At 38.1% G+C, this 22,710-nt stretch overlaps 1 non-coding gene across 1 annotated transcript; it reads left to right on the plus strand.

The window, feature by feature from the left end:
• The first annotated feature begins 233 nt into the window (after nt 1-233).
• Nucleotides 234-360, plus strand: LOC123459182. Its single transcript, XR_006636084.1, has one exon. It is a non-coding gene; the product is annotated as a U6atac minor spliceosomal RNA (small nuclear RNA).
• The last annotated feature ends 22,350 nt before the right edge of the window (nt 361-22,710 follow it).

Consider the following 22,710-nt stretch of genomic DNA (forward strand, 5'->3'; position numbering starts at 1 on the left):
ATGGTAGCCATTCTGATTGCAGTGAGATAGAATTTCAAAGTAGTTTTAATTTTAATGTACCTGATGGTTAAAGATGTTGAGCATTTTTTTAGATATCATTTGTATTTCTTCCTTGGAAAATTCTGTTTAGTTCCCTGTCACAATTTTTACTGGGTTGATTGATTTTTGATGCTTAGATTTAAAAAAAATTTTTTTTTACCTCTTCTTATATTGATATACAAAACCGCTGTCCAGTGTTGTATGAAAGGAGAAAAGGTTATTACTCCCCTTGACAAGGATGGAAGAGGCCCTTGGGCCTTACAACACACATACGGTTAAGGCATTGCCACCTACTTTGTGGTGTCTAAACCTCTGTCTGATGTATAGCTGGCTATGGGGAAGAGCTGGGAGTCAATAAAAAATGTAGGTGTACTGAGTTAGAATTGAAGGTTTAAAAAGAAGTGTAGGTGTCATCATTTGAACTGAAATGTATGGTTCATGACATCACTCGTCAGTTGGAATTCCACAGAAATTTTGTAATAAAGTTAGATCATGTTAATTTTACTTTTAGCTAGTACATAAAATTTATTAGTGTTTCAGGGGGTTTTCAAATTGTTTTTATCTTATTAAATACCAAAACTTATGAATTATATTTTAATATAAAACAATTCAGCTTGTTGTTAATGCTAATCATTTTCTTTTCAGTCTACTCTTCAAACTTTGTTTCTGTACATCATGAGATCTCAACCAGTTACAAGCAACCAGCAGTGAAATCAAATCAAACCATCTTGTTCAGTATTAAATTTAGATGACATTTCTTAGAAAATTTGACTGAAAGTTAAACTGAATAAGATCCTCTTGCTTATTTACTAGAGTAAAATTTTCATTCCCACTTATTGGAATGTTCAATATGCAGAGGATTTTTTGACTTTCCCAAAGGCTGCAATTATAAGAATGAACAATATTACTTAAATTACACAGTAGATTGGTCTATTTAATTTCCTGAGCAATTAATTGATAAGGTTTCTTTTCATTAACATTTTGGGAAATTTATTTACATTATTTAAAGTTTTTTTTTTTTTTAGTTTAACAATCTCATTCTTTTATAACTGTGAAGTGCTAAGAAGTAGCATGTGTACTTGTTTTGAGGGGAGGGCTATATTTTGATGTCTTGTTCAATGAGAAGACATTACATGTCAGAGAAAGACGGGACTCAGGGACAGAGTGAAAAGGCACAGGATGTGTAGTATGAACAGATTGAGATACACCTGGGTTCCATGCGTGCTGACAAAGATTCTTTCCCTGACCAAACTTCAGTGAAATTCTAAGTCTTCTCCCAAGCTCATGTGTGTACTTCTTTGTCAAGTTGAAGCAAAAAACTGTTATATTATTTTAGCAAGAACCATCCAATCTCTGCTATCCAATTAGCCTTGACATCTAATCAGGTTCTTGCCTCATCACTTTGATGTGACTTTGGGAAGAATCCTTTGATGTGGTGTTGTGGTTCTTATTGTCAACTTGACTGGCCTGAGAAATGCCCACGTTAGTGATTCATGCCTTCTTTGTCTGTGTTACATTTCCAGAGATGATTAGATCCTGACACGATGGACGGATGGATGGATGAACGTTGAATCCCTCGAGGAATTCAAAATATCATAGCATTTGGGGGAGATGGTAAAAGATAGGGAGGGGCCTCATTGAGGAGGTGGGTCCTTTTTGTGTGTTCCTGGGCTCTCTATGTTATTATAGCCCCCCCCTTTTTTCCCTGTTTCCTGTCCACTCTGGAATGCAAAACTTCCTTTACACATTCCTATCTCTGAGGTGTTCTACCAAGTGCCCAGGGCCAAATGACCATTGAGCTCTAAAACCATCAGTTCTCTAAAATAATAAACCAAAACAAATTTTTCCCTTCAAGTTGAGCCTGTCAGGTATTTTGGTCATAGAGACATGGAAGTGATTAATACAATTACTTTAGCCCGAGTTTCCCTTACTGCTGGTTTCCTTTTAGTCATTTTCCACCTCGTCATCCCCACCATCATATCTGACTATAATTTTTTAATTTCCCACTCCACTTTTAAAGTTAATTTCAATCTTTTACTGAAGGGTTAATAGCCTTCCTTAAAAACTAGAGGGAAATAAAGAGTTAATTACTAGCTTTAAGATGAGAAGGCCATAAAAATTGGAGACATCCAGTCCTCCCTAGTGAACTCTACTAAAGAGCTTATCCTGAGCAAATAACTTTGATGCATTATCTGCTTCCCTTGGATCTGCAGCCGATTCAGTCTGTTTGCCTTAGGATCCTCCTTTTAAGTTTGAACCGCAGCCTGACTCAGGGCTTCAGCCTTCATCCTGTGGGCAGGCTGCTGCCCCTCGCTGTATCTCTCTGTCTGTAGAGATCAATTCCGGTGTTCTTTCTTACTTTTCTCCTACACTTTCCTTACACTTGCTTTGCTTTAGGACTCAATTATAGTAGTCTCTATCTTTATTGCAAGGATACTAAGTAAAGTATGTCATACTGCTTTTAACATGTATCCGTGTAACTTATTTTCTTTAATGGAGGGTGCAACTAGCTTATGTGAATATGACAGAAAATTTGGGACCTGTAGCTCAGGGATCTGTGCCTGGTGATCTTAATGAAGAAGGTTGTTTGTACAGAGGATCTTATCTATGGGGTAAGAGGGCCAATCAAGATCTTCCAAGCACATACTAGACCTTAATTTAAAACCTTATGTCATAGGTAATTTATGGTTTTTGAAGGATAATTCATTTTTCTAATATGTTGTACTTATATATAAATTATAATAAAAGTATAAATTGACTTGTTGGCTTGAAGTATTTGCTTATTATTAGTTCCATATCTGTAGGACCTTTAGTGATAATCTCCACTTAATTATTGACATTGGTGATTTGTATCTTTTCGCTCTTTAAAAGACTCTTGCATGAGGTTCATAAATCTTAGTGATTACTTTTGATTTTTTATTTATTAAGAGAGAGAAGTAGAGAGAATGAGAATGGGTATGCCAGGGCCTTCAGCCACTGCAAACCAACTCCAGATGCGTGTGCTCCTTTGTGTGCATGTGTGACACTGCACACTTGTGTCACTGCATCAGGCTTACATAGGACCTGAAGATTCAAAAATGGGTTCTTAGGTTTGTAGACAAGCGTCTTAACTGCTGAGCCATCCCTTCAGCACTATTTTGGTATTTTAATATGATATTTCCTACTATTTTATCATCATTATTACTAGTTTTTGTTCCTTTGTTTGTTTGCTTTGTTTTTTCAAGGTAGGGCCTCACCCTAGTCCAGGCTGATCTGGAATTCACTATGTAGTCTCAAGGTTGCCTTGAACTCATGGTGATCCTCCTACCTCTGCCTCATGAGTGTTGGGATGAAAGATGTTCCTCAGCATGCCTGGCTTATATTTTAAAAAGAGAGAGGCAGATAGAGAGATAATGGGCATGTCAGGGCCTCTAGGCACTGCAAATAAACTCCAGCCACATACACCACATTGTGCATCTAGCTTAATTAGGTACTGGGAAATCAAACCTGGGTCTTTTGGCTTTGCTGGCAAGCACCTTAACTGCTAAGACATCTCTCCACCCCCAGCTCATATTTTATCATTTCCTTCTTTTTAGTGGATTTGGGTTTAGTTTCCTCCTCATCATTTAATTTCTGAATCTGCAATTTAAGTTATCTGCTTGAATCATTGTTTACTTCTTATTTGTAAATTTTATGCTTTAACTTTTCCTCTAAAATTGGAGTAGCTTCTTCCTAAATATCTTAAATATGTTGCATTTCCCTGGTGGAAGGGGGTAATTTGAATGACATTTCACTAGTAACCTGATGTGTTTTGGGTGCTTGGGTCCTCAGCTTGTGTAAATTTGGAGAAATCGTGGGGTGTGGCAAGGTGGAAGCTTGCTGGAGGAGTTTTGTTGCTGGGGGTGGGCTTTGGAGTCATACAGCCCAGCTCCAAGGCCAGTGGATGGACCACTTCCTTTCAATTGATATGACAAAATATAACACCCTGCCTGCCCACTCTAGCTTCCTTTTCCTACCATGATGAGTCTTCTCCTAAAAATCTGTAAGCTTAAATAAATTCTTTGCACAATGAGCTGCTTCTGGTTTAGTGTTTTGTCCAGCAGTGAGGCAGTAACTACTGCAGAATATGTATACCAGGAGTGGAGTGTTAGCTGCAGTGAAACTGAACTTATAATCTTTAGGTTATTTATTTATTTTATTTTATTTATTTGAGAGTGACAGACAGAGAGAGAAAGAGGCAGATAGATAGAGATAATGGGTGTGCCAGGGCCTCCAGCCACTGCAAACAAACTCCAGATGCATGCACCACCTTGTGTTTCTGGCTAACTTTGGTCCTTAGGCTTCACAGGCAAGCACTTTACCGCTGAGCCATCTCTCCACCCCTTTTTTGAGGGGTGGGGGAATTGGCCTGTAGGAGGAATATGGAAGCATTTGGAACTTTGACCTAGAGAAATCTTCAGTGCTATAAGCGGAGCTTGATGAGTTATTCTGGTGAGAGTTTGAAAAACTTACAAGTAGAGGTAATTGTGTACTGTGAAGGCTTCTGTTATGATGTTTCACAGGGGAAAGAAAGAACCTTGCTGCAAATGGGGCTAGGAGCATCTCATGTCATAATTGGGCTTTGTGCTTTCTATGTCCTGAGAATTATAGCCAAGTAGAATATTGAAGTAGTGGACTGGTGCCTTAGGGAGAGAATGGTATCAAGCAGAAGGATATGAAATGTGTAAAGTTTTGGACAGAAAGAAATGATAGTAAATGGTAAGTCTCTAGTCCCAGGTTAGAGACTCCAATCACTTCAGATACAATTGATTGTTCAAGAGATTGCTATCACAGGGGATGGGCCAGCTGCCCTGCATTGGGACAATAGGAAGAGAGTTTATTCTTTTGAAAGGAAGAGGCATGAAGGAAGAATGCTGAAGCAGTTTTCTTTTCCTCAAAGATGTATCTTCCTAGGATAACAAGTCTTAACAGTGTCTTTTGCCTAGTACTGGCAAGATGCTAGAAGGAGGGAGTCATGAAGTCCACATGGTTGGTTGTGAAAGCAGGGTTGATTGAGGTCCCTGCAAGGAGACCCTGTAAGGCCATTGTGTGGTGCTATGAAGACGAACTGTGGGTTTCAGTAGAGACCCCAGATTTTGTAGATTCCAGTACTATAGGACACCCACCAAAGAGGGTTGCTGGCTCAGGAACAGCTGGGGCAGCACAGCTGGAGAAGTGGAGTTATCTAAGTTTTTAGAACCCAGATGGTTTCACCATGGGTCCAGGATGCCAGGCATGGAGCTGCTTGACTTGATATTTGTCCTGCTGATTTTTGATCATGAATCAGACCAGTCTTTCCTTGCTGTTCCTAATTCTTCCATTTTGAAATTGGAATGTGTAATCTGCCTGATTATGTGTTGGAAGTGTGTAACTTGCATTTTGATTTTATAGGGCTTACAGTTAAGAAACTGTCTTGAAACTCATATGGAGCACTGGGCTTTTGAAGTGTTCTGGACTGTGAAAGACTATGGGGACTTAAAATAAAATATTTTAAAGTTGTCGTGTGTGCTGTTGCTGGTTGTCTGTCTGGGTCTGGATTTCCTTTGGTTCAGGTTCAGAGTTAGAGATAATAGAATGCCTATAGCTGTGTTGTTCTCTTAATCTTTGGGTCACAAACCAGTTCTTCCTCTGTTTGACTATCAGAATTCTCCTATCGTAGCCTATTTCATGACTGTATTTACCCAGGGTAAACACAGAGAAATAATGTCTTCGCCATCTGCTTGGTATAGAAGACCTATGCCAATTAAAAGCATGATTTTTGTATTGTAAGGAGTATATTTTACTTCAAAATCAGATGCATTATTATGTATGCTTTAATTTCTGGATTCTGTTCTGCCTTCTGACTGTGTTTTGATTAATTAGTTACCTCTGATCTTCATCGCTGTAAGATGGACCTCTATTCTGCTTCATGTAATAACAAGCTATAGTCTAATTATATTTTTGCTGCTACTGTCACTTTTACATGTCTGCATTTAGCTGATATGTGCCTGAACAAATTAAATTGTCTTCTGGTGCATTTTCTCATCTGTAAAAATAGAAATAGTCATTGAAAATCTGTCTGTGATGTATGTATCTAAATAAACCACTGGTGACATTAAAAATGTAAACTAGCAAATGAAGGAGATAGTTTGACAAAGATTATGCTGAGATTTTGAATCAAAGATTTATTCAAGTTCATAAAATCTGGAAGGTATTGGAGTATCCCCCTTATGACTTTAGATTTGACCCTTCAGTTTTCTCCCAGCCATCGTAATCAAATTTTAGATGCATGTACCACCTTGTGTGCATATGCGACCTTGGGCACTTGTGTCACTTGGTGCATCTGGCTCATGTAGGACCTGGAGAGTTGACATGGATTCGTAGGCTTTGCAGGCAAAAACCATACCCATTAAGCAATCTCTTCTGTTCTCCCTGGCAATTTTCAGTTCTGTAAATCAACATTTTTTTCTGGTTCTCTAGTGCTCTTTAAGGTTTTTTTATTGAAAGCTGTGCATTGTGAGCTCTCTTCTGGCCATTGTACTGGATGCAAACAAATGTTCAAAATAGAGTTTAGACATAAGATCAGCATATATGAATGTACAAGTGTAATAATACAAAGCATATCACTAGAATAAATTCTGGCGAGGATGTGGAGAAGCAGGAGCACTCATCCACTGTTGGTGGGAATGTAGGATGGTACAACCAGTTTGGAAAGCAATATGAAAAAGCTGACTGTAGAGATACCAACAGACCCAGCTATTCCCTTACTGGGCATCTACCCTAAAACCTTCAAACCACAGGCCAGAGAGATTTGCTCAACCATGTTTGTAGCAGCTCAATTCGTAATAGCTAAGAGCTGGAATCAACCCAGATGTCCATCACTAGAAGAATGGATAACTAAGATGTGGTATATCTACACAATGGAATTCTATACAGCAGTAAGAAAAAAAATGACACAAAGAAATTCGAGGAAAAATGGTTGAACCTGGAACAGATCATTCTCAGTGAACTTACCCAATCACAGAAAAAAAAAAAAATCACCACATAGTCTCACTCATCTGCAGCACCTAACTTGAATGTACCCAAGATACCTTACATACCCAGCAAGCATTTCATGGACTAGACACTAGGAGGGATGGGGAGGGAGGAGAGGGCATCGAAGCGGTGGGAAACACTAATCTAGACCCAAACAGCAAGGATACCATAAAATTCTACTTCCTGAAAGGTAGACCAAATGGCTGAACCTTCACCAGGCCCTTACAGGAAACACCTGAAACACAAGACACTGGAGAGGGTAGGATCAAGTCTAACCTAAATCCTCTACATCTTCCCTCCCTCCCTCTCCCTCTCTCTCACCTCTCTAACTCCTATGTATTAGTTACCTTTTACCCTCATTTTCTTAGGGGGCACTAACCTGTAACTCCCAGTACCAGCATGGGGCTATCACCCACAATGAGCTTTTGATCAGAGAAACCTACAATGTTTTCTCAAAGAATGACAGATTTCTGTCAGAGTACTTGATGACCCACCAAAGGTTAGTGGTAAGACCCTATTGCTGAAGACACCATATGCAGCTGACATGTAAAATGGAACAGCATGGCTGGAAGCAAGGAGAGGGTCTGTCCTCAGAGAGTTAGTGTGTCTAGCGCCAGAAGGTGCTACATGGGCAACTGGGGGAAACGACCAATATCTGTCCAAGCAACTCATGGTCCAACCTACTTAGCAGCAATTAACCTGTTGTGATGCCCACACAAGTGCAAATTGGCGCACAGCCATGGTGGGGAACCAACTTCTCTTGATTTGGCTAACTGATCCTCTCAGTGGTACAAGACCCATAGCTGGAACTGGGAGACAAGTCAGAACCATATCCAAACATAAGCCCACTCTCCAATATCAAGTTACCATCAATCATGGAGCACAAGAGGACCTACACCTATTAAACTCTCTATAAAAAAAAAAAGTAAGGGTTATCTCATTTGACCTGGTGCTAACTTACTCTCTGTTGGAGAATCTGCTTCTCTTTTTCAGATAGATGCAGATCCTAAGGAGAGAGCCACCCTATCATACTTCAAAAGGGCCCTGACTGAAGCTAAGGAAAATTGGCGAAACAAGCAAGGGCGCTGTTTTCCTGATGAACCGGATACCAGCACAAGGGGGAAGGAGACCAACACAGAGAAAAATCAACGCCTACCAAATCAGAGAGCCAGAGCCCCAGAGGCTCCCAACACCTCAGCACTGAAGCAGACCAAAAATGAACCCAACATGGCTCAGGGAAATTTTGCGGAAGAGGGGCAGAAAGAATGTCAGAGCCACATGTTGGGTCCTGATATGCAGAGACATTTATCATACCAATAACTGTGGGCTAACCCCACAATGTACGACCCATATTCCTCAACAAGGAGGGGCCAATGGGGAGGGGATAGGTCATGGATGAGCCTAATAATGGTACCAAACTGCCTGTACTTGCAGAATAGAAAACTAATAAAAAACAAAAAAAATTGTGGTCAAATATATAAACAAAAGCTTTAAAGACTATGCCCTTTAGGATGGAAAACACTGATTGGTTTTTACACACTAGTTTACCTTTATTGTACAGACATAATATCACTGCATACTCACTGAATTCATTAATGACAGAAGCAAAAAGTTTAAAGTCCTATCTAATATGAGTTGCTATCCTTGGGAAAGTATAGGCAGCCAATCACACCGGCTGATGAATGCCAGTGTCTGCCACTGAATGTGAGGCTTCAGCCCAATGCAAGGAGGGAGGGAGTGGCCTCAAAGGAGACATTTGAGCTACCTTTAAATGATTTATGGATTTCAGGTGGGGGTGAGGGAAGAGGAAGGGATTTAATCAGAAGAAATAACATGAACTGGAGCACAGAAGGGAGGATTTTGGAGAAGTGGCACCAAAACATTCTGGATAAATTGGAGAGCTAGGGCAAATAACTTTTAAAAGGGCCATAGAATACTGATGCTACAATTCTGATGTTGCAGAGTCTGATATTAGAAGTTTTTATTTTATTGTATTGTATTTTTTATTCTCTTCAGTTTGTAACCTTGCCTACTACTGCATTTTTTTTATGGATCTAAAATGACAGTAAAATAAAACCTTAAAGATAAGTTTCCTTTTTTCATTACTGTTAAGTTTAAGTCAGTTTAACTTAAGTTTGAGAAGTTTAACTTTAAAAGCAAATAGATCATCAGCCAAAACATTCACCACAAGATGAATGGACAAGGAAAATGTGTTATATACAAACATGGAGGTTTTACTTGACCATAAAGAAAAGCAAAACTATGTGATCTGCAGGAAAATAGATGGAACTACAGATCATCATGTTAAGTGACATAAACCAGAGGGGCAATAGCATAATCTAGATGTAGCAGTATAATATATGTATGATATCATGCACACACACACACACACACACACACACACACATATCATGAGGTACAAATATGAGCAAAGAGCAATAATAAAAGATATTATAATATCATAAATGAAACTTATTATTTGGTAGCTAAAATAATCAAATATGAAGAAAGAAAAATGAAAGAAATCATTAAACCTTAACAAATAGCATTTATTGAGTAATTATTTCATGCATTGATACAATATTTAAATAGTTTCAAGAAATCACATGACATATATTGTTCCTATTGTAAGAATGAATGAAACCAAATGTTGTATCTTATTACATATTGCCCTTGAAATTTGCATCCTTGATGATCTCTTTACAGAAGAAACTAAAACAATAGCAAATCTTTTATGAGAATTACTTAGTTATATACAAGGAGAAGCTAGTGATGTTGCATTGAGGGCTTGGCCTCTCTTCTTTCCTATCTCTTCTTCCTATTTTTCTATCTCTAGCCATTGGGTCACTGTTGTCTTCTGTGAGAACCTGGAAAAGCTGGGTATGGTGGCACATGTCTGTAATCTCACTGGAGGCAGGACAACTGCAAAATCTCAAAGTTGATACCAGCACATGCCACAAAGCAAGACCCTATATTCAACAAAATAAGGCCAAAACAAACAATTAAACCAAAAACTGGAAGAGCTAGAGATTTAAGTCCTGCTTTAGACACTATCTGAAAAAAACAATTATTTTTAGTGTTACAGAAATTAAAATAAACCGTTCTATTACTTGATTTCATATACTATGTGAGCTTGTGAAAAGCGCCTATAATAAATGAGTTGTCAGTTGCCATTTGGATATACCCAGAAAGAGCTTCAGGTTTAGTGTGTTGTCCCACCAAATAGTACAAACAGTTTTATTTAGAAAGAAGGTAAATGGATGCCTATGTAGGATGAAGGAACTAAACTGTGATGTTCTTTTATTGGAGTAGCCCAAGTTCCTTTTTCTTTAAGTTGGCAAAGTGAGCAACAATATAACATAAAACATTGGCTATAAGAATTAGTTTAGTCAGCGTGTCTAGTGCCAGAAGGCGCTACATAGGCGACTGGGGGAAGTGACCAAGATCTGTCCAAGCAACACATTGTTTAACCTAAGTAGCAACAATTAACCGGATGTGATACCCATACAAGTGCAATAGTGGTACACAGCCATGGTGAGGAATCAATTGCTCTTGATTTGGCTAACTGATCCACTCAGTGGTACTAGACCCTTAGCTGAAGCTGGGAAACAAGTCAGAACCATACCCAAACACAAGCCCACTCTACAATATCAAGCTACCATCAATCACGGGGTATAAGAGGGCCTACACCTATCAAACTGTCTATCAAAAAAGTAAGTGTTATCTCAATTTTCTGGGTGCTAACTCACTCTCCGTTGGAGAATATGCTTCTCTTTTCCAGATAGATGCAGATCCTAAGAAGAGAGCTGCCCCAACATACCTCAGAAGGGGCCAAACTGAAACTAAGGACAACTGGCGAAATAAGCAAGGGTGATGTTTTCCTGCGAACTGGATACCAGCACAAAGGGGAAGGAGATCAATTCAGAGAAAAATCAACTCCTACCAAATCAGAGAGCCAGAGCCTCAGAGGCCCCCAACACCTCAGCACTGAAGCAGACCAAAAATGAACCCAACATGGCTCAGGGAAATCTTGCGGAAGAGGGGGCGGAAAGAATGTCAGAGTTACATGTTGGGTCATGATTTTCAGAGACATTTATCATACTAATAACTGGGGGCTAACTCCACAATGCACGACCCATTTTCAATAATAAGGAGGGTCTAATGGGAGGGGGTAGATCACAGATGAGCCTAAATAATGGTACCAAACTGCCTGTATTTACTGAAAAGAAAACTAATAAATTAAATTTAAAAAAAAAAAAGAATTAGTTTTATCCTCTAAAGTGTTATTTGGTCATCTCCTAATGAATGCAACTTCTCCTGAAGGAAAAGAAATAACATTATTAAAGGAGCTCAAAGAAATATTTTGATTCTTCCTCTTCACTAGTTTTTCAAAGATGCAAATCTCATTGATCTCCACAGGCCAATTTGTTAAAAATAAAACTCAGTTTAATACTTGGTGAGTAAAATTTTAGAGCCCTGTTAATCAGTACAGCACAATAACTGTGGAATCTGACTAATCAGAATTATTTTCAAATATAAATCTTTTATTTGGCTTCTATATTTTCCCAAAGCTATCCAGCATCCTGACCATTTTTCTCTACTGTGCCATTCTTCTATTCATCTTTATACCTGATAAATGATAACTTATGAAGCTGTTGCAGTCAGGTTTGCATTACTGGCAGAAATCACCAGACCAAGAACAGCTTTTGGGGAAAAAGAGGTTATTTTGGCTTATAGGCTGGAGGGGAAGCTCCATCATGGCAGGGGAAACTGATGGCATGAGCAGAAGGTGGACATCACCCTCTGACCAACATAAGGTTGACAATAGCAACAGGAGAGTGTTCCAAACAGTGGCAATGGAATACTGGCTATAACACCCATAAGCCCACCCCAACAATACACTGCCTCCAGGCGATGTTAATTCCCAAATCTCCATCATCTGGGTAACCAGCATTCAGAACACCTAAGTTTATGGAGGACACCTGACTCAAACCACCAAAGAAGCCTTTCATGTCTTTTGAAAATTAAAATATTTTCTTAAACCAAACATATCCATATTATTGTTATTTAAAACTGTAATCCATACAAAAATGATAAAGAAGATATTTTGTATTCTTGCTGAGTCTTCAAAATCTGGAATACAATTTTACACTTACAGCACATCTTAATTTGAAAGTTAAATTTTATTAGGCATGCGTGACTTATGTTTAGACTTTATAAGTGTTACAGATGAGAAGGAATGCTGAGGATCCAAGCTATTCCAAACATACATTGTTTTCTAAAAAGTGGAAACCAATATTAGTTTATACTAATTAAACTTAAGTCCTATAAAACATTTTAATTATTACTAGGATGTGTCTTACTGCAAGAATGGACCAGTTTGCTCTTACACTCAGCCACTGAAAATATTTATTTTAATTTTTAAATATTTCAGATGTTTCTGCTTCGAGTCAATTCTAACAGTGTTGCTACTGGTGAATATTTCACTTAATACATGTCCTTCAGGTTCAGTCATGAACATCCATGTCGTTTGTTCCTTGAATTTTGATTTCTTTTAATAACCAAGTAATATTTCATTGTTTGGTTTTACCACTATTTGTTTATAATTTCATTTTTTATAGGACATTTTTGGGGCTGAAGCAATGGTTCAGTGGTTAAGGCACTTGCCTGCAAAGACCAAGGACCAGGGTTTGACTCCCCAATACCTATGGAAAGCCAGTTGCACTAAGTAGTGTATACATCTAGTTTGCAATGCCTGGAGGCCCTAGCATCTCCATTCTCTCTCTCTCTCTCTCTCTCTCTCTCTCTCTCTCTCTGTGTGTGTGTGTGAGTGTGTGTGTGTGTGTGTCTTTTCTATCTCTTTCTGCTTGCAAATAAGTAAAAAATATTTAAAAAGAACATCTTGATTGCTTTTAATTTGGGAAAATTATGAATAAAGATAATATAAACAGTTGCATGTAGGTTTTGTGTAGACATAAGTTTTCAAATCAGTTGGGTAAATATCTAAGGGCACTATTGGCTGCATAATATTGTAAGGCAATGTTTAATTATGTAAGAACTGCCAAGTGATCTTTCAAGTAGTTCCACCATTTTCTGTTCCAGAAAAACTGAATGAGAGCTCCCACTGCTCTGATGTTCTGCAGCTGACAGGGTTGTTTTGGCATTTTAGGGAGGAGTTCTAATTCAAGGTTATTGGTATTTTTGTGCATTGAGAAAGGACCACCAGAAAGTCTGCTATATGTGAGGCAAGGAGGAAAGCCTCAAAAGAAACTAAACCTGCTGATACTTTTATCTAGGACTTTCAGACTGTGCAAAAAGAAATGTCTGGTGTTTAAGCTACCCAGTATTTTGTTATGCTAGCTTTGGTTTGCTAATACACAATATCTCCAAGATTTTCTCCTGTTTACTTTATGAGTTTTGCATTTTTATATTTTGGTCTAAGATTCTTTTTGGGTAAATGTTTGTGATGAACATGAGGTTATTTGATATATGTGTGTTTGCCTGTTCATAAGCATGGAATTGTAAAAGCATCCATTATTGAAAAGTCTATATTTTACTATTAGATTGCTTTTTCAGTTTTATCAAAAGTCAGTTAACTAGGGCTTTTCTTCAGTACCCCCTCTGTTCTCCAGGATCTTGTACATCAGTTCTTGGTGAATTCAAGTGCTGGCTGTTCTCTCATATTCTCTGTTGGCTTGGGCACTTGTGATCTGACCTGAGTTCAGGTGCTCATTTTTCTCTGGTATATAACACATACCTTCTTAATACTGGAAAAAAAAAATGCCCAACCAACAGCAGCCTATGGGAGGACAGGGTTTATTTTGGTTTTCTGTTTTTTTGTTTTGTTTTGTTTTGTTTTTGTTGTTGTTGTTTTTTAACGTAGGGTCTCACTCTAGCCCAGGCTGACCTGGAATTCACTATGGAGTCTCAGGGTGGCCTCAAACTCACAGCGATCCTCCTACCTCTGCCTCGTAAGAGCTGGGATTAAAGGCGTGTGCCGCCACACCCAGCTTGGTTTTCTGTTTTGAGGGGTAGTTTTATCATGGTGAGAGAGCATGACAAGAATGAGCAGAATTCATGGCTTACATCTCCACATCAGCAAGAAGAAAGTAGTCTAAGTGCTAGACTTGAATACCTGGGATATATTTACCCCAAAACCTGCTTCTAGCTACACACTTCCTCAAGCAAGGCTCCATATTTCCAGTGATCTGCCAGCTGTAGATTGAGTACAAAGGTTAATCACAAATACATCAGGCTATGGTGGATATTTTATATTCAAACCACTATCAGTACCCTGTCTGCTCCCCAGGTTCCCCCAGACTCTCTAGATTGGTGGGTTATAAGGCCATTTTTTGGGGGGGAGCCCGTTTGTTTCCAGGCTCCTACAGATTAGCCATTGGTGTGTTATAGTGCAGGCTTTTCTATGACATCTACTCCAGTCCTGAGCCTTCCACTGATCAGCGATAAGTGTGCTCAGGTACCAGTTTTTCTCTACCCTCACTCTCTATTCCCTCAGGGCCACTCATGATCTGTCTCTGAGATGAGGACTCCTGCATGAATAAGGTCACAGCTGCATCCAAACTTAGATTACCTCATCTGTTCATCCATGAAGCACCAGCTAAGCATGTCCTAGACATAACACTAAGTAGCACAAAGCAAACAGCAAAGTCAAGTGAACACACACACACACACACACACACACACACACACACACACACGCCAAGCATTGTCTCAAACACTCACTTAACACAGATGTGCCAGAGAAACCTGACAAGTACCCATCCCCAACTACACACCTTCTCAAACAAGGCTCCATTTTTCCAAAGGACCCACTAGCTGGGAATTGAGTATAAGTATTAATCACAAATACATTAGGCTAGGGGGATATCTCAACACAAAATATATTACATGAGAAGCCAAGCCAGCATATATTCTACAAGAACTACCAATTGTATTGTAGAGGACACCCATGAGAGGTACATAGGAGAAACTCCAGAAAAAAACCTAAAAAGAGTTATTATAAATATGTACACGTAATTCAAGGAAGATATGGATAAACATATGAATGCAATACTGAATACAAAGACAATGAAAATAAATGCCTAAATCAATTCAAGAGAACATAGCTGGAAGAAATGAAAAGGTCAAACCAGGATATGAAAACAAAACTCAAGACATATATATCCTAAAATAAAAAAAAAAAATCAAACTGAAATGAAGCTGGAAATTATAGATACAATAAGTCAAAGAAAAAGCTTCATGGAAAGCTACACCAACAGGACATAGCAAGTAGAAGATAGAACATCAAGCCTTGATGAGAAGGCAGAGGAAATAGATTATTAGTCAAAACTTATTAGAAGTTCAAAAAATATATGAACAGAACATTACAGATAGCTGGGACATGACAAAATGCCAAAGGTTTGAATAATGAGAACAGGAAGAGATGAGCACCAGGCCAATGGCAGGGATAATATTTTGAATGAAATTATAGAATAAAATTTCACAAATCTAAAGAAAGAGATGCTCATCTAGGTATAAGAGAGTGGGCCAGAAAAGAAATCCCCAACTTCATATTCAGTGTAAACATTGAAAACAAATTAAAAAAGTAGGGTGCTGAAAGATGCAAGAAAAAGTCACATATAAAGGCAGACCTGACAGAATAACAGCTAATATGTCAGTGGAAAATGTAAAAACCTGAAGGGCATGGAATGTCATATTTCAAGTATTGAAAGACCACAGCTTCCAAACCACTCTACTATACCCAGAAAAAAGTATCTCTCATCATAGAAGGACAAAAAAAAAAAAAAAAAAAAAAAATTCCCATGATAAAAGCTGGCTAAAGGAATTTATGAGCATTAAACTAGATTTACAGGGGAACTAGAATATTTCACATTGAAGATAAACAAGAGGCTATGGGAGGGAAAAGTGATAACCAGGGCTAGAGCAGTAACCAAATGAAGACAGAAACACCAAACATTAAAATGTGTCAACATGACAGGGATTAACTCACACTTCTCAATAATCAGTATGAATATTAATGGTCTTTATTCCCTACTTAAAAGACACAAACTAACAGACTGGATCCATAAACATGATCCATTGTTTTCCTGTTTTCAAGGTACTCTCCTCACCACTGACAACAGATACTATCTGACAGTGAAGGGATGGAAATAGAGATATCCCAAGTCAACAGAATGAAGAAACGAGCAGGTTTCGCCATCTTAATATCTAACAAAATGGAGTTCAAACAAAAATTAATCAAAGAAGTTAGTAAACAAGCGTACTTTGTAACGATGAAGGAGACAACCCATCAAGAAGGCATTACAATTCTAGGCATATATGCACAAAAATATAGATACATCTTTTGTTTTTGTTTGTTTTTTTTTGTTTGTATTGCAGTGGTTGATGTAGAACTCATTCTGTAGCACAGGCTGGCCTTGAACTCACAGCAGTAATCTTACTTAATACTCTTGAATGCTGGACCCAAACACAGTACTAGTGGGTGACTTCAACACTCTATTCTCACCAATAGACAACTTTTCTTGGCAAAAGTTAAGCAAACAAATACTGGAGTTAAATAACACTGTAATTTGGAACTAGGAGACTTTGACAGAAGGTCCTATCTAAACACAACAGAATACACATTCTTCTCAGAAGCACATAAGACTGTCTCTGAAACAGGACACAAAGCAAGTCTCAACAAACACAGAAATTTGTTGTTGTTTTTGTTTTCTTGAGGTAGGGTCTCACTCTAGCCCAAGAAATTCACTATGTAGTGTCAGGCTGGCCTCAAACTCACAGAAATTCTCTTATCTCTTCCTCAAAAGTTCTGAGATTAAAGCCATGTGCCACCATACCTGGAGAGTAAATTGGAAAATCTAAAAGAAATGCATGTATGACCTACCCAATTTAAACTGACATGTGATGAAGAACTTAAATCGATCTTTAACGAGCACCAAGACTGAAGCAGTAGTTCTAATCTCCAAGTGAAAGTTTAGGTCCAGATCCATTCATTGCAGATTTCTAACAAATCTTTAAAGAAGAATTTAAAGCACTGCTTCTCACAATATTTTATAAAATAGAAAAGGAAGGAAAGCTCCCTTACTCCTTCTATGAAGCCAGCACTACACTAATGCCAAAACTAGAGAGAAGATTAAAAAAAAAAAAAACTATAGACCAATATCCCCCATGAATGTAGATGAAAAAAAAAGTCCTCAAAAAATGCTTGAAAATCAAATTTTAAAACATATCAAAAAGTTCATTGAGGGCTGGAGAGATAGCTCAGCAGTTTAGTGCACTTCCTGAGCAAGCATGAGGGCCTGAGGGAGCCTGAGACTGTGTAAATTCAATCTCTACTTCCCACCTAAAAGAGCTGGGTGTGGCTACGTGAACCTGTAATCCCACCCCAACAGGAGAGCACAGACCTGAGAATTATCAGAGCTTGCAGCTACTGAATCAGTAAAAAGACTGGCTCAAAAACAAGAGCAACAGAGCGGGACTCCCAACACTCCACTTTGGCTACCACAGGGGATCACTTCCTTGCTACAAGTGAGCAACGCAAGGGCTTATACTTGTGCAAATATCAAACACACATAAAGTAGAATTAAAAGTTAAAAAAAAACATTCACTTAAATCAAGTTGGATTTATTCAAGCAATGAAGGGATGGTTTAAGGCACATAAATTAATAAATCAAATACAGACTCAAGCACAGAAATAACATGATCATCTCAATAGATGCAGATAAGGCATAAGACAAAAATCAGCAACTTTCAAGTTAAAAACAATGAAGCTATTAGGAATAGAGGGAACATATGTCAGCACAATGCAGATTCTATATAGCAAACTTATAGCCATCATCATACTAAGTGGAGAAAAACCTGAAGCATTCTCACTATGATGTGGAACAAGACAGGGGTATCCACTCTCTCCACTTCTATTTAATGTAGTGGGTGAAATCTTAGTCAGAGTGGTAAGAAAGGAGAAATAAATAAAAGGAATACAAATGGAAAAGGAAGAAAACTAGCCCTATATTCTCAAACATGATTCTGTACATAGGAGACCACAAAGACCTCAACAAAAAATTAGTTCTGCTGTACTTTATGTAAAGTGTCAGGATACAACATTAACATGCAAAAATCAACAGCCTTCTTATATGCCAATGACAAACATACTGGGAAGGAAATCAAAGAAACTGTTTCATTCACAATAACCATATAAGTTACATACTTTGGAATATCCCTAAGCAAGGAAGTGAAAGACCTCTGCAATGAAAAAAGTTTAAAACACAGAAGAGAGAAGTTGAAGAAGATAGGAAAAGATGGGGAGAAAAAACTCATGTTCATGGCCTAGAAGAATGAATATTGAGAAAAAGGCCATTCTACCAAAAGTAATATATAAATTCAACTCAATTCCAATCAAAGTCCCAGTATCATTTTTCACAGAAATTGAAAAATAAACTTAAAATTCATTTGGAAGCACAAGAGACCCCAGGTAGCCAAAGTAATCTTGAACAAAAAGAGGTATCACCATAGCTCATTTCAAGTTATAATTCAGAGACATGGCAACAAAAAATGCAATTAACTTATATAAAGCAGATGTGTAGACAAATAGATTAGAACAGAGTATCCAGTTAAAAATTTTACCAGAGAAAATATAGCATTTTCAAGAAATGGTGCTAGGGAAACTGGATATCTACATATAGCAGAATCAATCTAGTCCCTTAGCTCTCACTCTGCACAAAAATGAACTCAAAATTGATCAAGGATCTCTATGTAGAATGTGAAATAAAAGCCTACAGGAAAAAATAGCTCTAATACTTCCAGTTGTAGACATGGGAGACTTTCTGAATAGGTGGACGCCAGGGAATATGACAACCAACAAATGGGACCCCATGAAACTAAAGCACTATTGTACAGCTAAGGAGATTGTCAGCCCAGACAATAGACATCCTACTGGATGGGAGAAAATCTGTGTCAGTTATACATCTGACACAGTTTTAATATCTAGAATTTATAAAGGACTTAAAAAACTAAATAAGAAAGCAAACATCTCAATTTAAAAAATGGCCTATGGAAGTGGACAGTTCTCAAAGGGAAAATTCAAGTGGTTTAAAATGTTAAAAAAAAAATTCACTATCTTTAGCCATAAGGAAATGTGAAATAAAACTAGTTTGAGATTCAGAATTTCTGTCATCAAAAAATCAAATTCGGGCTGGAGAAATGGCTTAGTGGTTAAGGCATTTGCCTGAAAAGCCGAAGGATCCTGGTTCAAATCTCCAGGACCCACATAAGCCAGATGTACAAGGGGGCGTATGCATCTGGAGTTCTTTTGCAGTGGCTGGAGACCCTGGTGTGCCCATTCTCTCTCTCTATCTCTCTCTATATATATCAAATATATAAATAAAATACATTTTAAAAAATCAATTGACAACAAGTGCTAGCAAGCGTGTGGGGAAAGCACCTTCATTTGCTGTTGATAGGAATATGAACTGGTGCAACCATTATGGAAATTAGTGTAGAAGTTTATTGAAAATCTATAAATATATCTACCATATGTCTCAGCTATATTACTCCTGGGCCTATATCCCAATGACTCTACACATTACTATAGAGACACTTGCTCATTCCATGCTTATTACTTCTCTGTTCAGGATAGGTAGGAAATGGAATCAGCCTAGATTCCCATCAACTGATGGATGGATAATGGTGATGTGGAAAAGCTTTGAAAACATTCTCCTCTTCCCTGATTTTCTTTTGGTCCTTTCCCCTCTCGGGATCTACCATTGCCTCCTTGTCAGTGAGATCCCTCACCCGTTCTCCCCATCGGAGCTTCTACTTGTGCTGTTCCACAGGGGAGGATGGAATACCAAGGAAGTAATTTTAGGTCTCTTCCTTAAGCTGCCCCAGAAGGTGAATAAAGTCGTCATTGTTGCTTTTGCTTTGGTTCTTTGCTTTAGTGGACTACCTTGATACCCACAGCTCTGTAACAACATTTATGGTAGTTATTTCCTGGCAATTAAATGAATTCACATGATGGTTGTTGCAGTCCGGTTCGCATTGCTGGTAGAAATCACCCAACCACGAGCCGCTTCTGGGGAAAAGAGATTTATTTTGGTTTACAGGCTCGAGGGGAAGCTCCACGATGGCAGGGGAAAACGATGGCATGAGCAGAGGGTGGACATCACCCTCTGGCCAACATAAGGTGGACACAGCAACAGGAGGGTGTGCCAAACACTGGCATGGGGAAACTGGCTATAAAGCCCATAAGCCCACCCCCAACAATACACTCCCTCCAGGAGGCATTAATTCCCAAATCTCCATCAGCTGGGAACCTAGCATTCAGAACACCTAAGTTTGGGGGGACACCTGAATCAAACCACCACAATGGTTAACCTTCATTACCAACCTCACTGGAATGGAGGATGCTTGGGAAAGTCTGGTGGAATATCCAGACATAAATAGATCATAAAAGTTTCTTTTTGTTTTTTAAGAGTTTCGTATTTAATGAAGGTATTAATTCATTGATGCATTCAAAATCTTACTATGTTTTGAATTATTATTGGGAAGTGGAGAAAGATAGGTGGTAGACTTGGAGTAAGTACTTTAGGGGACACTTGTTCTGGCCTCCTCCTACAATCACCCTTCCCTGCTTCCTCACTATGATCATGTGAATTTATTTCTTCTTCCATATTCTCCCCTTCATGATTGCCTGAATACTTTGAAGCCATAAGTCAAAATAAATAACTAAGATGTTCCCTTAGGTATTTTGGTCATAGTAATGCAAATGTAACTAACACAAGTCTTTCATTCTTTATTTTTCAATTAAAATTTTACTTATTTGAGAGAGAAAGGGGGTGGATAGAGAGAGAGAGAGAGAGAGAGAGAGAGAAAGAGAGGCAGAGAGTGAGAATGAGCATGCCAGGGTCTCTATCTACTACAAACAAACTCCAGACACATGTGTCATCTTGTGCATCTGGCTTTATGTGGGTATTGGGGAATTGAACCTGGGTCCTCTGGCTTTGCAGGCAAGTGCCACAACCCCTAAGCCATCTCTCCAGCTCTTTAATTCCTTTCAATTGTCTTTCTACTATCTACCCACACATCTACCTACATGTCAACCTATCTACACTGAATTTTTCAAGATATCCTAATGAATTTTATAGACTATGGTTGGAAGATAATAGTTTAATAGATTCAAATAACAATCAGATATTGAAAGCCACACATTTGAAACTGGATGACCTATTTTAACTATTAAATGTCTGAAAATGTAATGCATTTAATAAGCATGCATTATGGTATGCATCCTAACATTTATTTTATTTCACTAAATTGTGGTAAAATTTCTTAAGTTAACTAGAGCAAACCTTAACATGATAGTTGCTTTGATTATGAGTGTTACTTGAATGTGAACTGGCCACACAGTCTCACATGATTGAACACTTGGTTTTGAGCTAGTGACATTGTTCTTGAAAGTTGTGGAATTCTGGAACCATAGAACCAAGCTAAAGAAAGCACATCAGTAGAAATAGGCGTTGAATTTGTATCTGCTTCTGTTTTCAGCATGAGCTCTTTGCCAGGTGTAGAAGAAGCTTACATACTTCTGTCACCATGCCTCCACAACGGATGGCACGTGGCACTTTAAAACTCATAGCCAAAGTAAATCTGTCCTTTGTTAAGCTGATTCTATCAACTGTTTTGTTATAGCATTCTTTTAAAGTAATACAATTGTTTGTTATCTTTCCTGGTTCTTTTTCCTGCAATCCATCTGATTTAAACAAATGCTCTCACAGTTAAATTTTTAAGAAATGGGTGGCAATCTTATTTTCGGAGATGTATTTCATTTAAGTGTAATGAAATTTACACTAGACACAATGCAATGAAGATAGACTCCCTTGAAATCTCACATCCATGTTTCCTGTCTCTGAAGTTGCTGCAAAGTGCAATCTTATGATGATATTCGTAACAGTACATCTTTGTCATGTCAAGTTCCTGATGACAATGACACACTGCATCTATTTACAAACCCTGACAAATTCTACAGAATGTTAGACTAAGTTTAATTGGAGGATATTTTTCCTTCTAAACTTCAGCAGATTTGTCTAACAGTTGCTAGACTTTCTGAATAGTTTACTAACATGAAGATATAAAAAAAAGTCATCTCATTTGTGCATCAAGCTCAGCATCTATACAGTGTAAGCAGTCATTCCACCCTCACCATTGAGTAAAATCTATAATACTTCACAAGCTGTTGCATGTACTTATCAAGATGATTCTTGTGCATGTACTACTTTTCAAAATAGAGGCACATATTTATAAATCCCTTGCAGACACTAACTTCATATTAAATTTCACAACAGAAATTATTTTAGCACAGAGGGCATGTGAGTATACTTCCCTAGCAGAATTTCAAATACTTGAAAACAGAATAGCTTTCTCTAGTACTTGCCCAAGATGTCAATGAGGAGACACACATGTTTTCTAAGTAAGTGCTATTCCATCATAAATTGCAAGCTTTTAGCTGAAAGATTCTTACTGGTTCTATAAATAGTGTTGAATATTATTGGTGTGGATCTCCTTGGTGGTAAGTACTATCTATTGATAAGTTAGTTTCAACAATATGTACAGCACATGGGCCAC

The sequence above is a fragment of the Jaculus jaculus genome, chromosome 2 (genome assembly GCF_020740685.1).
Source record: "Jaculus jaculus isolate mJacJac1 chromosome 2, mJacJac1.mat.Y.cur, whole genome shotgun sequence".
Classification (NCBI taxonomy): domain Eukaryota; kingdom Metazoa; phylum Chordata; class Mammalia; order Rodentia; family Dipodidae; genus Jaculus; species Jaculus jaculus.